The 12,344-nt window shown below is 44.9% G+C and overlaps 1 protein-coding gene across 7 annotated transcripts in view; it reads left to right on the top strand.

Annotated features, from left to right (window-relative positions):
* Positions 1 to 12,344, top strand: part of ATXN1 (ataxin 1) — a 371,937-nt gene that overhangs the window by 147,000 nt on the left and 212,593 nt on the right. For 2 of the 7 annotated variants that reach the window (XM_036397890.2, XM_054514240.1), the window contains exon 1: positions 3,405 to 3,528. The gene's annotated coding sequence lies outside the window, so the exon portion shown is untranslated. Of the gene's footprint in view, positions 1 to 1,762; positions 1,893 to 2,196; positions 2,407 to 3,342; positions 3,374 to 3,404; positions 3,529 to 3,720; positions 3,742 to 3,804; positions 5,242 to 8,848; positions 8,969 to 12,344 lie in introns of those variants that run through there. The other 5 variants (XM_054514234.1, XM_054514235.1, XM_054514232.1 and 2 more) reach the window with 5 other exon arrangements.

The raw sequence follows: 12,344 nt of genomic DNA, 5'->3' as shown, positions 1-12,344 counted from the left end.
ATGGGTTTTCAGTTTCTCCAGGGCTTTCACTTGATTTTCAGTAATCTCCAGTCTTTGTCTCTTTCCCTTGGTTCCTTTTATTAAATCAATGAACCTTACATTAGCTGGGTGAATACAATTTTGCTGTCTGCTTTGCTGCTTTAGATTCACTCTCTTGTAGGTATTGAGTAGCATATTTGTCAAGATATCTTGGCCTGTTGCTGCTTCTGTCTCAGATCGCTGCTAGAACAGAAAATCGTGTTGATTTTCATAGTGAACCTGAACTAAAGATACAGGAGATGCTGTGGTAAAAGATCCTTATGTTTGCTAAAGCTAGCCTGTATTACAGTATCAACTCTTAAATCCAGAATGCTGCGGCTTACAATGTTATTAGTACGTTCTTTAGCAATTACAGTAAGCCAGTACAGTCCTTTATAGAAGGGACTCCTTTGCTGATCTGCATAAGGGCAAACTGAGTCCTAGGGTATTTTGCATCTAGACTCTTAATGCTAGATTTAATTTGCAGCTAAAACCTAATGCTAATATAAAAGGGACACATAGGAGGTATACTTGCTAGGAATCTGGTACCTTGGAGCTTATTGTCATGGCAAATTGGTACAAGCTGCAATAAACAGCTTGATCTGGATGGCCATGTTACATGGAGTGCACGTCTCAGGCCTTTCTGAGGCCTGGGACCCCACAGCGTCCTGCTCCTTGGAGCTGGCATGTAACAGCCTTTGGTATTTATGCAACATTCTCTTGCAACGTCCTTGGTGTGGGGAGGGGCCTCTGTACTCTACTTCTCTTCCTGATGCCAAAGCAGAGAGTGAATGGCTTCTTATGGGCCACTCTTGGGTTGCATGCAAGCATAGCCTCCCATCCTTTGCCTGCATTCGTCCTATTAATTGCTTTCATAATTTGTTTTATTTCTTTAAGTTGTATCTAGCTTAGAAAATTGATTTTTGGGGGTGTGGGGGGTTGTTTAAAATTTTTTTAACATGAAGATCAGACTGAGACAGTCCAGAAGGAAGATGTTTTCTCTGGTCTCTTTTGCATCTATGCCTGTTACTTACCCATCACTGTAGTTTGCAGACACCTGCGTTGAGGGAAGTAAGAGAGTAACACACTGACGCTGGAGTGCCAGGGGAGTGTAAGTTGCCATAGTTGGTGGGGGGGGGGATGCGGGGAAGTTCAGGAGTGGCTCCCGGTGGTCTGCAGACAGCTGGGAGAGATGCAAAGGGATCTTTGATGAAACCAGTGCTGAGGAATCCAGAGGGAGTTAGTACCCAAACATGCGTGGTTCAGCCCTGTCTGTCTTGTAGTTCAGAGATGGTATGAGTCAGAGTCTCTTTGGTCTGAATGAAGTGGAAGGTACTTTCTACAAAGCAACTCAAGCATATGCCAAGGATCCGGATAAATAAAACTAATTCAGAAAAAGGGAGTGGGATGCAGACTCTTGCTCTAAATCACTTCACAGTTCGCCACAACAAAATGCAATATGGCATCTTAAATAAAATCACCCTCTTCTGACTCTCGCAGAGGCTGCTTCAGAGCATTCCCTGGTTTCCAGCAGTTTTATTTCCTCCCTTAGAGAGACAGACCAGCCTTGACTGAGCAACCGATTTTCATGCATCCTTTAAACCAGCATTCCCTGCCTTTTCTGAAGGACAGCACACGTCGCTAGCTGTCTGTTTCTTCCCCCTTAAACAATATAGGTTCGGGGTTGGGTTGTTTTTTTTTTTTCTTTTTCCCCTCCCCATCTCATTTCTTTCCGCCTGCAAAGTGATTTGAGAGCCCCGCGACGCAGCCTGCTACAGGAGCGGGGACTTCTCTGGAACACTGGCGTGCGCAGGGATTAAGCCCACCGTAGAGAGCCAGCCTGGCCTTTGAAGTGTTACAAGGGGAGGGAGGAGGTAAGTGTCGAGGCGAGCCCCCAGCCCCCCTGCTCGCCCCCGGGCAGCGTGCGGCGGCCCGCAAAGGGTTAAAGGCCGCCTTGGCCCGGCGGTGCCGTGCGTATGCAATAATCTGTGTGGCTCTCTTGGCCGACTGCCAGAGTGTTGCCTTGCCTCCTCCTCCTCCCTTCTCTCCCCCCCTTCCCTCCCCCCCCCCGCCCCCCCCCCCCCCCCCCGCCTTTTGCATGAAGTAGGATCCTTGAGCTGTTGCAGAGGCAGCCAACTGCTCCATATTTGGCTTCTATTACCCATTTACATGCTGGAGAGCGGAGAGGGAGCGAGCGCTGTACCGCAGACATCATTTCTACTACAGTGGTGGAGACATCCCGGACCTGTGTCACTGCAGGGGGAAGGAAAAAAGCCAAACAAACAAAAAGCAGACCCAAGCCCCGTGATCACCTAGGAAGACATTTGTGTGCGAGTCTCTCTCTGACCCCCCCACCCCCGCCAACCCCACCTCCACTGACACTTTACAGTAAGTGGCTTTTTTTTCCTCCTCTGCTTTCTGCCTCCCCCCCACCCGCCCGCGGCTTCTTCCCTTGTTTAGACTGCAAACCGCCGGCGATTTCCAGCTGGAAAAACACGGGGCTGAGGGGGCAGGGGAGCGCGCTGCCCACCCCGCTGCGGGGCTGCAGCCCGCCTCGCTGCGGCCGCCCCCGGCCCGCCACGGCCCGGCCCGGCCCGGCCCGGCCCGCAGGCGCTGTCGCCGCGGGCCTGGCCCTGAGGGGAGAGGGAGGGAGGGAGAGGGGGGCGGCCGCGAAATGGCCGAGGACGCCGCGCAGAAAACGGAGTGGGGATGCGGGACACGGGAGGAAGCGGGGGGCCGGGGCGGCCCCGCGGCGAGAGCCGCTCGTACAGCCCTGCCCCCCCGCCCCGCTCCGCTTCGCTCCGCTCCTTCCTCCTTCTTCACCCCCCCTTTCCCTCCCTCCCGCTTCCCCCCGGCCCGGGCGGGGTGTGGGTGGCCGCGGGGACGGTGGACATTTTGCGAGTCGCGGCTGCCCCCGGTGCGGCAGCGGCGGTGGCCTCGGGGTGTGTGAGACTGCGCGTGTGCTCGTGTGTGCGGGGGGGCGGTGTGCGGTGCCGGTGTGTGTATGTGTGTGTGCAGTGTGTGTATATGTGTGTGCGTGCGGTGTATGTGTGCGAGCGTGGGGGCTCTGGTGTGTCTGCGTGCGTGTGTGTGCGGTGCCGGTGCGTGTGTGCGGGGGGTGCGGTGCCGGCTGTGTGTGTGGGTTGCCGTGCCGTGCCGTGTGTGTGTGTGTGTGTATGTATGTGTGCGGGCGGGGGGTGCGGTGCCGATGCGGTGCCGTGTGTGTGTGTGTGTGCGTGCGCGGCCGGCACGGCGCGGTGAGGGGGGGCCGTGCGGGGCTCGTACGCCGGGCGGACCCGGCGGGGCGCAGCGCGGGGCCGGTCGCCGGCAGGGCCGGTCGCCGCCACCGCACGGCGTATGTAGTACGGGGCTGGGCGGCTGCCGGAGGGTGAATGAAGCGAGGAGGAGGCGGCGGCGGCGGCGGGGGAGGCGGCGCTGGCGCTGGGATGTGCCCGGCAGCAGCCCCGCTTCGCTTCACTCAGGGCCCAGGCCGGCTGCAGACACCACCCGGTACTGCCGGGAGGGACGGGGCGGGAGGGATGGGGGAAGGGGGGCGGCGGGGCGCCGCCGCCCCGCTGCCCGCCCGCGGCTGTGGGGTCCGGCCGGCGGCCTCCCGAGGGGAAGCGGGGCAGGGGTTCCCCGCCGCCGCCGCCCCGGGGCTCCACTCGCCTCCAGTGGCGACCGCTGCCCTCCTGCCGCTCACCGATCCCCCGCTGCCTCTGGGTTTGCTTGGGTCGGGTGGGGGTGGTTGGGTTGCGGGGCTTTGGGGTTGGTTGATTGTCGTTTGGGTTTTGGTTATTTGTTAGGGTTTTTTTTGTTCATGTATTTTTTGTTTTGGTTTGGTTTGGTTTTTTTAACCCTAAGGCATCGTAATTTACCGGCAGAAAAACAAATAAATGACCCCGTGTACGGTTGTGGGTGCTGAATCCGTCAATGTGATTCCTGAGAATATATTAAAGTCTAAATTAAAGCGTGCTGGAAAAGCGTTAGCTCCTACTGTAATAGTAATAGCGATAATAATAAAATGACAGAATTGGGAGCGATTTACATGTTATTGAAGAGGAGGAATTACTGAAGAGTAATAATAGAAAAGAAAACAAGTCGGAAGCCCGTTATATAATGCACTGTGTAGACAACGAGAACGACAGGCTATTTTTATTTTGTTTACCGTATGCTGTGTAATAGGGACTCCTCTGAGCAGCATCTCTCCCCTGTGAGCCCGAACTCCAGATAGAATTGGGGAAAAATTTTAGGCATTTCTTTTACAACCAGACGAAGAAATCTAGGTTTGTAAAACCTTCCTCTTTACAGATGATTTCTGTGTACAGAACGGGAAGGGTGTGCAGGTAAATGACCTTTGCCGTATACCTTTTCCCTTTCATAGGGTAAAGAAATTCATATTTTGTAAAACAGTTTACACTTTAACCCTTAACGCTCATGGTTATGTATTTTATGCAGTAATGGTTACTTCACGCGTCAGATACGATCGGGCATAGTGAGTTACTCTGCTGACACACTGATAAGTCAAGGACTTTTAATTTCGGTTTCGAATGAAACCGTCCCCTAAAGGAAAATCCCGGCTTCATGTTAATCTATTTCTGTTCGAGTGATAGAGATGGTGCAGTTTTATCATGTGGAGCAGGGTTATGAATGGTGGAGAGGGAAATTGAGAATGGCCAGGCAAAATATTGCGCCGTAGTTATTTTTGTGATGCTGCAGGATAATAGTAGTAATTGTACGTTACTGCACCTAATTTGTTCGTAAAACCGGCCCAGCATTTTACGGGTAGCAGCTGTTTTGAAAGGGTGGCTGTAATCTCCTCACTTTTTACATAAGGCAGAGGTCGATAGGTTTTCCTCCGTGCTCGGCTGTCTGTCTGTCTCTCTCATCATGTAGCGACATGTCAGCGGTGCCGGCTTTCAGCGCGCTTACTCCAGCCCTGATCAGTCATGTAATTAGATCAGGCTGCCATGGTAACAGACGGGATTCTCCGTATTCACCGGCCAGCCAGGTGCGTGTGTGGCTGCCGGGCGACCCAGCGGGCTACCGCCAGCTCTGCGTGTGCCGCCTTGGTGGCGTACGGCCGGCGCGGCCACCGCCTCGGGCTTTCCGAAAATTGAAAGATGCCGGTGGTGGGTTCCTAATGGCCGAACTTCTAGGGAAGGGTGTTCTTTGCCCACTGGAGTGTCAGGCAGATGGGACCGTACGTGGCACACTTAGCAGGTCAGCCAAATCGTCAGTTCCATTTGCGTGTGTTATTAGCAAATTAATGAAGGTGTGGTACTTCGTAAAAATGCTTTTGCCTTATACAAGTTTGCATGAAAGTTTCTTCACGGTTTTCCTTTTTTTTTTTTTTTCTTCCTTCTCTCCCCCCCCCCCCACCCCCATCCCCGTCTGTCTGGTTTAACTGTTTGGTGGCTGTAGCAGTGTTTGCTAACAGTTCCCATTCCAACATTCTCATCATAGGCCACAGGCTTGTTATTCTCCACTCCTGTACTGTACTTTACACCCTGTGGCTGGTGAGATGAAAATTGGTGGTACTTGATGTCAGTATTGTCACTCTGGGTTTGTTGAAACCTGCTCATAGTTCTTTGCAAGGTCTAGGCCCTTCTGTGTGTTAGGTGAAAGCTGACTGCAGTTTCTCATGATAAAAATAATTTTTGCCTCAGCAAATACTTTGTTTCTAGTATGGGTGTATATTTTGCATTTGTGCTCATCAAAATAAGACTTTCTGACACAGTTTATAACAGCGTCAAAGGATATGTAATATAATTAGCTCTGAACTGCATGTTGCTCTTAAAAACGTTTCACCAAGCAATGTATATTTGTCTTCATTCTCATTGTTTGAACATGACTCTTTTCAGCCTTTTTTCCATAAATGTAGGTATAATTTTTTAAAAGCACTAAATTTGGCACTGTGTTCTAATGTCATAAATCTGGAGTAACTCCAGGGGATGGGATTGTGAGCCACTTACATGGGTGTATATCTCAAATAACTCTATTTATTGGATTTAATCCAGGCATGTAGTAGAATAACCAAGCTCAGAAAGTGATCTGCTGCATATCACTGTTATTTTCTCTATATTGCTTTTCATGGCAAAAAGCACTGTGGGCTTAAATAGTATTTTTGCCTGATTAAGGAGCAGCATTAAGTGTCTATAGAAGTGGGTAACACCCCTACTCCAGTCACTAATCTTGGGTGCACTGACACTAATATTGAACTTGGCCTGGAGGATTTTGTGTCTCAGTGATGAGAAATCATCAGCACCCACAGCTCCTGAGTGTTTGTAGTACCAGGCTGGAACATAAAGCAATCCAGAAATATCTCAGTAAAATAGATATTTTAATCACTCTGATGGTAAAGCACTGGAGCTGGAGGAGGAGGCAATGAGAAATGCCTGTTGATGGTTCAGCTGTTGTGGTGACAGGCAGTGGTGGTCTTGGGTTTGGTGTGATGAGTTTGCAGGTCTCAGCCTGCCTGCTGAGCAGGAGTGTTTCTTCTTGGAGGGGTGAGGGGACAGGGTATTTGCAGGCAATTTCCTGCACTGAAGTGCAACTTCTCAGTGCCTCAACTAACTTGCCCTTCTGGTTAGGAAGGAATATCCTCTGCTCGGTGCAGCCGCCTCCATTCTGAGGAGGTGTCTTGAAATACAAGGGCTTGTTAGGAGGACTGGCTGGAGAGAGTGGAATAGTCATGAGCAGGATAACTCCTGTAGTGTGAGCCTTAGTATGCTGCATGCTGCTTATACATATTTTATTGTAAGACAAATTACCTGTGTGACTAAGAGTATTAGAAAGTAATTATTTTCAAAAAGGCAATATATACATAGTTGAAAAAACTTTTCTGAAAAATAAACAGTGCAGCTTTGCTTTTCTAGCCTGATTGAATCTATCTAGAAAGGTTGAAAAAACTAGTTTTGTTTTAAAAGACATTTGCAAGAGACATGGAACTTCACTTAAATTTTTTTTATGTAATAGATCCAGTGGCCTAGTTTCCCATTAATTAAGAAAATAGACACTTGAATGCAGTCACCTGAAAAGCAACTAAAGATTTAAACATTAGAATTTTAAAGCAATTCTTTTGGTAACATGTCTAGTAAAACAAAATTAAGGCCTAATTTTTCCCCTTGCTGAGGTTTAGCAGCGCATCTTAGCAGATGACAGTTAGGATTGTCATTGTTCATATGCACACTGCTTTTGTTGTGGTGTACTAATTGAGGGAGAAATGCAATAAAAAAAGTGTGGCAGGCTGTAAAGGAAGTGCTTGTCAGGATTGCGTAGATGGTCTGAAGCACTGGCTGGCTGCAAACCTACTCCAGCGTGTGAGGCAGCTGCCGCTGGTGATGCTTGAGAGAAGTCAGGCTGTGTGACAGCCTCAGCTATAACCACACAGGTTGTGAGTGATTTGCTTGTTCTGGAGAACTGTGCAGGTATGGTGTGTACAATTCAGAGAGTGCAGATAACAGATTTAGTTGTAGGTCTCTTCTGAGACTGCTGTAACCAACTCTGCGTTAACAGATAAAGATATAATTAGAACAAGAAAGAGAAGTATGACAGGCTTGGCACAGGTAAATATTTCATTGCAAAGGACTCATTTGCTATATTACAGTGACTTCAATAGCCTAAGTTTTGCAAAGTGAAAATCCCATCCTCATCCTTTCATTTTACTTTTAAGCAAGACTCCAAATGTGATAAATAAATATATAGGTATTCGGTCAAAGGCACTATATTTTGGAGTCTTATTCAGTGGTTCACATTCTTTATATGAGAAAATTGAAGGTTTTTACATGGTTTTGGCTGAGGTGATGCATGACTAACATTTTAAAATGTAAGAAACGTTGCAGATTCCTGATTTTTTGCAAAAAGACAAAAACTAGATCCATGATCATAACTCCTTTTTGATCTCAGTGCATGTGTTGAGAATGTAGTGCTTCATGGCTTTTTTTTCCTTTCAAAGCTGTAGTCTGAAGTGGTTGTACAACACATGCAAATCTGTATGTGTGCATTGGTCCCAGTCTGCAAAGTTACTTTAGTAGATGTCCCAGTGAGGGTTTTGCTGAATGAGGATTGATTAAAGAACCTATCTAGAGTTAAGTACGCGTGTAAATCCTTCCCTAAATAGGAACAAGTAAGTATGCTCATAAACTGAAACAACAGAAATGATTCTCAGTGAGGGAGAAATGGTCCCACTAAATCCTTTGATTGTACCAAGGGTGATAAAAATATTTGGTGAGATTCCAAGTGAAAACCCCAAATGTATTTTAGTAGGTGATGTCAGCAGAAGTTCAGTGCTGCTTCTTCATGATTTTGCTGAGCAAAATCACAGAAAAAAATTAAAAAACTACATTGTTAAAGTTTTTATTTGTTTGTATTTTTTGGGAATTTACAGTAATAAGCATCAACTGTAGCATGCCACCTTTAATGACATAATAGTGTACAAGGTAAAGTCACATTTCAATGGGTGATTATTTTTCACCTAGTATTAGTAATTGCAGCACTACGTTTTCAGGATGCTACTGCTTCTCAAATAAAATATATTCTGTTGGCAGTGAAGACAGTCATCTCCACTTGCTTATGATTCTTCACCTCATTAAGATCACATTTAGGAAAAGAGCACTCTGAATAAATGGGCTCTGCTCTCTACTGGATGAGCTCTGTCTGCAGAATTAAATCTATCATTTATTTGTGCTTGAGTAATAGTAAAAGCAGCCTCTCTCAGTCTTCGTTGGGATACCTTAGCGTGTTGTAAATGACTGTAAATGTTGACTCTTAACTGTGGTTTTGTTTCTCTTTATTTTGGTTTCCATCTCCTCAACTCCTGGATCAACAGTCACATTGCAGGCCAAGCCAGATGGGCAAGCAATACAAGCTGTGAATTTATTCTTGACCCTGTAGGACAGTGACCACCATCATTTTTTTCTTCACCCTACAGTTATGCTCTGCCAATAAGGTGAGAATGCAATGCTTTTTATTTCCTTCAGCAAGTGTACACTGTTTGCTCTGGGCTTTAGGCAAAGTGCACATCTTCCTGGTGTCTGTGTGATTACCTACCTGTGATGGGTTTGTACTTCCCTTGCCTGGCAGTAGAGGTCTTTGAGAAACTCTGCTCAGAAAAACTCCTTTAACTCTGGTGACTCAGTTCTGTGACTTACAGAACAAGTGGGTTCCAGATGGGTGGTTTTATGCTCACCTGAGGTCAGAGTGTATTCAGTTACTGGAAGATGTTAGTATGAATGGAAAAGTTGGCAGACTTTGATTCTTGTTATAAAATGCCATGTGTAAAATTGAATAAATCCTTCCTTCACTTTTATGATAATTTTCAGGATTCCTGTTGCTTGTCGCCTGCTTGGCTTTTCCACTGTCTTGAGTTTCTTCTGTACATTAAACTTTGTCCAGCATTAGAATAGTTCCCAGGATAATTAGTCACTACTGATGTATCTGTGTGTCTTTTGCTCTATTTTGAGGAATGCTTTCAGTTCTTCTGATTTTTCTCCCTGAAATGCTGTTGCCAAACAAGATGTAAAAGTGCACATGTATCAGTCTGCTGCTGTCCCTTTCCTCTCTCTCTCCTTCCCATATGTTGTGGAAAATAACTTGAAAAGACCAAGTCCCAAGACTCAACAATCATACTGCCAATAAAAAGAACGTAAATTTTTATTTTATTTCTTTAATCTGATTGTCATTAAGCCAGCCTGGTTTTTTGGACCTATTCTGTGATTTTTAAATGCTTGGAATTGGCAATACTTGTACACTATTTTTTAAGGAAAAAAAGATAAAGAGTCATAATAAAATTGCCTGTGTCTTTAAATAAAAGAAAATGAAATATAGTGATTGCTTGCAGAAAACCAAAGGGTTTCTTTTTTAAATTTACAATCTGAAAGCTTAATTACAATAAGCACTCTTATTTATGTAGGGCTGATCAGAAATTCTCCATTGCAGAATAACTTCTTAATGTATACAGCATGTCATAGAAAAGTACGCAGTGCATCATTTACATTTTATTGTGGCTGTGGGGAAGGGTGCTGTGTTTTAGAGGGAAGTTGCCTAGGCAAGTAGTTACATGCAAGGACAGGCCTGTTACAATTTCCAAAGGAGCTTGAATGGTGGGAGTGAGTGGTAACCGCTGTAAGTTCAGAGCAATAAGAGTTTCTCCAGAGTAAAAAAACTACACAAAGTGCCCATGCACTGGCACACTTTGTCTTTCCATTTTGGAAGAGAACTGAATTGGTAGCAGCTATTGGCTTGGGACATCAAATAGAAAAAGTTTTTTGTTACGATGTTATCAGTTACACAAAGCATTTAATTTTTTATTTTTTAAGATTAACTTGGGTTGTAGAAAAATGTGTTTATTTTAAGAAGTGATTACTGCTGGAAAAACGTACATATCTCAATTAGAAGAAGTAGTTGTTTATAGGGCATTAGTCAAGTCCTATGAATAATAAGATTGTGTTACCCATAATGTATTGCTAAGTCACCTTGGATATTTTAGCATCTGGTATTTTCTGCAATTGCATGAGAGACAATATATTCAATGTTAAACAAACATTTTAGATTAAAAATGTAACCTAGCTAAGTCTGATAGGAGTATAGTACTAAAATTCTTGTTTTCCTATACCAGCTCAGCTTGAAGTTTTGTATTGTATTTGTGGACCTTAGATGAGGTTAGATTTGGTTTAACTTCTTATTGTTGGACATTTTAGTTACTGAGTTGAAGGTACCTCTGTGACCTCATTAGTTCTCATTTTTTCTATGGAACAATCAAAATCAGGCCCACTGTATAACTAAATAAGTGAAATAAAAGTTATTGGGATAGGCACTGCCTGTTTACAAATTTTTTTCTGTTACTGGAGGAAACAGGCAGGAGCTCACAGTTGTAACACGTAAAAGAAACATGACGTGGCACTGTGTAGGGAGCAGCCACAGATAGAGCATTTCATACTCACACTCATCATCTTTCTGGTTTTTGCTTTTGTTTTGGGGTGAGGGTGGCAGCTGCCCTGCTCCATTTTAGGCAGACCTGGGTTATGACCCTGGAGTCTGACAGAGGGAGAACATGGGACACATTTGAAGGCATCCAAAATGCATCTCAGAAGCCATACTTGAGGCCTGATGTTCCTGCATGTGCATTCATGGCTTCAGTGGGTAACATCTTTGTTGTGTGTCAACTGTCCAGGTGTGCTTACCCTTCTAATTCAAGCAGCATTTTCTGCAGAGCCAGCTAAGCATCTTGCCTGGATAAGGACATGGGTATTAGTAAAAGTAAAGCAAAAATAAATAAAAATATACAGCTTTCTTTCTTTTTTATTTTTAGTTAATTTTAGCCTGCTCTCCAAAACATAGAGTTATTGTTATTTGTTCAGAGCATGCACTGCCTTCTTCCACGTAGGCAATTGACTCAATGCTTTCTTTTATACAGTTGTCTTGAGAGGATTTTGCATGAGGTACTGGACATTTTAACAATTAAAGAGTTCTTTTTAATCTTTTCTGTTGTCAATTCACTTGATATTTATTAATCATAATACTGGGATGAATTTACAGCTGCAGCCCATTTGTAAGAAATTTTTTTTGGCTGAATTTTCAGTAAGTATGCCTGTATGCTACCTAATATAGCTAATTTTTTACATAAGACATAATTTCTGTTTTATGCAGACTTCTGGCTACCTCTCTCTGTAAACAGGCAACAGTCTGCCCTTTTAAAATACTTAATATTGAACATAAAAAGAACTAATCTGTCTCTATATTACTGTGTGCGATGGTAGCTTTTTGGTTTTCATATCAGGGTCCTTTTATCATAGCTGGTTTTATTTCTTCCCTCATGCTCTTTATGAGGGTCTACAATATCTGTAGGGCTAAAAGAAGGTAGGCGATGGAGATTTCTGATGCGTTAACAGCACAAGTGAAATGGAGCTGTGAACTAGGTGCAACTGGATAGTAATTAGGAATAATTTAAATTTTAAAAATTGTTTATGTGTGAGCAGCTGAAAGGTAAATTAAATGAAGTGATGTGAGTGCTGATGGATGTCTTAAAAATGAGGCTTTGTGGTCCCCTCACCTCAACAATTACCTTTCATGGTTTTCCCCTGTTGTTCCTACTGCAGATACTGAAGGCCTGCTGTCTGACTGATAGAAAGTTTCATAACGTGGTCTGAAGTGTAAATGGCATGGGGTGTAGTGGTATACCTGCATAAAAACACAAAGCTGACATTCATAATGTGATATAAGGCACTAGCCGAGGTTTGATTCGCCTTCCAACTTGGTGTTTTTAAAAGGTGTATTTGCAAATGGAATGAGATTTGCTGTCCCACACTCTGCAACTTGTTAGTATT

Source organism: Molothrus ater, chromosome 1 (genome assembly GCF_012460135.2).
Source record: "Molothrus ater isolate BHLD 08-10-18 breed brown headed cowbird chromosome 1, BPBGC_Mater_1.1, whole genome shotgun sequence".
In the NCBI taxonomy this organism is placed as follows: Eukaryota; Metazoa; Chordata; class Aves; order Passeriformes; family Icteridae; genus Molothrus; species Molothrus ater.
Note: the sequence above shows the minus strand (reverse complement) of the source record. Positions and strands in the feature narration are given on the sequence as shown.